General features: G+C 38.1%; 1 pseudogene; it reads left to right on the top strand.

Moving 5' to 3' along the window:
- Positions 1-2,376: 2,376 nt before the first annotated feature.
- On the top strand, positions 2,377-4,280 carry LOC113621268 (cytochrome b-c1 complex subunit Rieske, mitochondrial pseudogene; annotated as a pseudogene).
- The last annotated feature ends 277 nt before the right edge of the window (positions 4,281-4,557 follow it).

Here is a 4,557-nt window from a genome sequence, read left to right as displayed (position 1 = left end):
TTCAGAGATATTTAGGAGGTTTGAATAATCAGGATTAGAGATTATCCAGACGAGTTCGAGATACAGGGGAAAAGGAAAGGTAAATAATACTAGCTTTTGTTTATCAAATGCTTATGAAGTGTTAACCACTTAATAAACATTACTTATAATTCTTACAGGGGTCTTAAAGATAGGTATTATATCTATTTTACAGATGAAAAAATATATGTCCCAGAGAAGAAAAGTCTCTTGCCCGAAGACATATAGCTAGTGAGTGGAAGAGCTGGGATTTGGATTCAGGTCAGTTCCATGACCTTTTCAGTTTACCACATTACCTTGTAAAAGTTGAAGTGAATGGGAAGAAATTCTACCGCGACCCAATTCTCACCCTTTGACACACTATAACTCCTTTGTCTACTTCTTGTCTGATTTTAGCTCCCGATATAGTTGTGCAAACCCATTTTATGTATTTATTTTAAAAGTGTGATTTTTCTCTAAGAGGTTGATCTAACACCAGGCAATGCCATGGAACAGTTAAGAGACTATTTAAAAATCAATATTCTTGATATGTGAACAACTGATAATTGTGGCAAGCTTTTGATTTCTTTGTGAATACTTCCTTTGTACTATTACTTCTGTTATCATTATGCAATCAGAATTTAGGCTGGATCTCACTTCACTTCCTCCTTTTTTTTTTCCCTGCCCCTTTTCACATTATGAACAAATATTTCCCTTCCCACAATCGGTCAGGTTACAAAATCCTTTCTCAGTTTACACAACAATTGGGCATTCATCATTGAGAAATTATAATGAAATAGGTAACTGACTTTTCAAACATGTGTTAAAACAGTCTTGTTTACAAAGAGATGAAAATGCTCCCACTTTAGTTTCCTCTTTCCAGAAGAGTATTCTGATTTCATTTCTCTATTAAGTATGACTTTTGGGTTTCAGGTTTGTTTGATCTTTTTATTTGTGCCAGTGCAACTGCATAATCATTAAACTTCTTTCATTGAACTAGAAAACAATGATTTCAATCCGTACATTAGCTCTGGTAACATCACAAAATGTTGGGGGAGGAGAGAAGAAATTGTTGTAAATAGGGGAATAAGGTCATGTATTTGGGTTGTATTTTCCCCCCTCTCGACAAACAAACATTTTATTGCTACCCTTAGCAAGTAAATAAGATAATATGCTTAACTTCTTATTAACAACAATTTATATGTACACATTTAATTGAAGATGGTGCTGTTCTTCCTTTGACATCACTCTAAGTTGTTTAAGATGCAGCCACACATTTTCTCACCCCAATCCCCCATCTCAATCCCCCATCTCTCAGGTCAATATCATACCTCTGTGAAGTGGCTGGTTTGCTGGCATAGGAGTGGTCTATTTCCAACTCAGTCAGAAAGGAACTGAACTCACAAACATAGCACCATTTACACACAGGTCTCACAATGACCTGACCCAAAGATGATGAGGGCTAGTTATCAGTGCCTTACACATTTATTTTGGAAAATAGTTTCTTTGACTGCCGATTCATAATGATTTTCAATTAAAGAGTAACTTAGTAAATTAGAAATACTATACAAATATAGAATGGTAAACTCTAACCTGCTAAAAAAAAAATGAATGGATGTTTTAACATCTAGGAACTTAAGATAATTTTCAGTTTCCTCATAAGAATACTATCTTCTAAAATGGAAAAGTTTATAGATATACATACACACATGACTACTAATTTTTGTGAAAAATAATGGGAATAAAATAAACCTAAATACAGAAAAACTACACTTAAAATATCTTCCTCATGTAAGAAATTCAATCCACTGCAAGTCAAATATGCTCAATGTACTCTGGTATGTGAAATCTAGTTTAGATCTGAATTTTGTGACAGGACTACTGACATGGCTTTCTAAGTAGTCCCCTTATGTCCAGTTTTTCTCCCCTCCAACCTACTTTGCATCCAGAGCATGCCAACCCTGAACTCAGAGGACTCAGAGTTTATAACACACATATGTCAATCACATGTAATCTATGGCTTTATTGTCTATTCTGTGGTTTGCTGTCATATTGTCCTCATATTCATCATGATGAGCTCTTTGAGGACTTATGCTCCTTTAAGATTTCTCCTCTGCCATCTCAGAAAGAAGCACACTCATGTGTAGACATTCAACAAAACTGGTAAATTCCCTGTATAAAAAATGCATTCCACCTTCAATTAAGGTGTTATTCTTCTCTCTTGACTACCTGTGTTAAAACAGTGTTTAAAAAAAAAAAAACCACAAAAAAACAAAAAAAAACCCCACAGTGTTTTGACATTACAAATGATGCAAGGAAATAATACAAACTTACAAATAAAAAACAACTACAAACTACATAAGGATGTGCTTCTCCAACATGAGAAAACAATTACAAAAAGGTAACCTAGAATTTTAAAGAAAGAATCATTTTTTTATAAAGAGTGAACTCAGGCCTCTGGAATAAATTAGAAATAAGACAATATGTTTGAGACACAGGATTCCTCATGCCAATATATGTAAAAATTTTTGAAGGTATTATTCAACGCTTCACTATAGTAAGGGAAAAAAATTTCTACTTCAATTGTCAAGAAATTATACATGAATAATTGTATTATGGAAGAAGGTTCTGTGTACATTTGGTTGTAAGTTTAGGAATTTGTCTATTAACTAATTCAATAAATAATAAAAGTTGATTGATTGAATACTTTCTATGTTAGAGGCACCATGTTAATGCTGAGGATACCAAGGTGAAAAGGCATGACTGTTTTCCTCTACAGGACATGCAAACCAACAATTACAATCCAATATATAGTTGCTTTATTGTTGGTCTGCACAGAGGGCTGATGGAGCACAGAGGGGACCTGAAGTCAGTGGGGAAGAGACAGTGAAGGCTTCACAGCATTTCAGCTGGATGAGAGTTGGAGGGAGAATAGGATTTCGTTTGGTGGGCAATTGGGGTAGGAGACTTGTGATAGGAACTTCCCATGTCTGGTTCTCTTCCTTCCAGGCAGAGGGGAGGATTATACTCCCCTACTCCCTTGAATTTAGGAAGAGCTATGTAACTAATTCTGGCCAATGAGCTATGGGTAGAAATAATGAGTCACTTCTAAACTGTAACATTTAAGTGCTAGTGCAAAACACTCCAGTACTTTTCTATCTGCCTTGGCAGCTGGTGAAGTTGTATGTGCCAGAAGGTTTAGCTACCTGTTGGTAAAACCTCTGTCAGCCCAGGTGCCTGAGTGACTGTGTGGAACAGAACCACTTGCTGAACTATGATAGATGATTGTGGCATGAACAAGAAGTAAATCGTGTGTTTAGCCATGGAAATTCTGGGAGTGTTTTGTTATTTCATCATTTCAGATGGAGGTAAAACAATTTTAAAAACAAAGGAAAGGGAGGGAGCTGCTGTCACCATGTTGTTGGTCGCCACCTGCTCGGGGCCCTTTTGCGCCCGTCCTGTCGGCCACTAGTGCAGGCCACGGTGCCCGCCACCTCGGAGTCGCCAGTGCTGGACGTGAAGCAGTCCTTCCTGTGCTGGGAGTCGCCGAGTGGTCAGGCCACGCAGGCCAGCTTTTTGTCGCCTCCGTGGGCCTCAATGTCCCTGCTTCTGTTCGTTATTCCCATACGAACGTCAAAGTGCCTGACTTCTCTGACTATCGTCGTGCTCAAGTGTTAGATAGTACAAAGTCTTCAAAAGAGAGCAGTGAGGCTACAAAAGGTTTCTCCTATTTGGTAACTGCAACAACTACCGTGGGTGTCGCGTATGCTGCCAAGAATGTCGTTTCTCAGTTCGTTTCCAGCATGAGTGCTTCTGCTGATGTGTTGGCCATGTCCAAAACCGGAATCAAGTTACCCGATATTCCAGAGGGCAAGAACATGGCTTTCAAATGGAGAGGCCAACTCCTGTTTGTGCGCCACAGAACCAAGAAGGAAACTGACCAGAAAGCTGCAGTTGAAGGACTTCAGTTGAGGGACTCACAGCATGATTTAGAACGAGTAAAGAAACCTGAATGGTTTGTCTTGATAGGTGTTTGCACTCATCTTGGTTGTGTACCCATTGCAAATGCAGGAGATTTTGGTGGTTATTATTGCCCTTGCCGTGGGTCACACTATGATGCATCTGGCAGGATCAGGAAGGGGTCTGCACCTCTCAACCTTGAAGTTCCCTCATATGAGTTCACCAGTGATGATATAGTGATTGTTGATTAGAGACCTGGACTCAAGTCATAGGCTTCTTTCAGTCTTCGTGTCACCTCAGAAGAGTTATTTGAGAACAAGCCTTCTGCACTTCAAATTAGTTGATTTGAAATATTTAAGAATTGCTAATAATGTGTTTGCAAACATGTGAAGTAAATTGAATTTCATGTTGAATACTTTCAAGCATTCACCTAATAAAGCCACTGTTAAACGCTGTTATGCTCAAAGACTTCAAAGGTGCAGTGTCTTTGATAGTTAATTCTAATCAAAAATTACAGACTGGTGTATGGAGAGAAAAAAAAGAAAAAAACAAAGGAAAGGGAGAATAGACAAATCTCCCATGCCAAAGTATTCCAAAAAA

This window comes from Aethalodelphis obliquidens, unplaced genomic scaffold (assembly GCF_003676395.1).
Source record: "Aethalodelphis obliquidens isolate GAN/ISIS:26980383/991018 unplaced genomic scaffold, ASM367639v1 scaffold8, whole genome shotgun sequence".
NCBI lineage: Eukaryota > Metazoa > Chordata > Mammalia > Artiodactyla > Delphinidae > Aethalodelphis > Aethalodelphis obliquidens.
The sequence above is the reverse complement of the archived record's forward strand: the minus strand, read 5'-3'. Positions and strand labels throughout refer to the sequence as shown.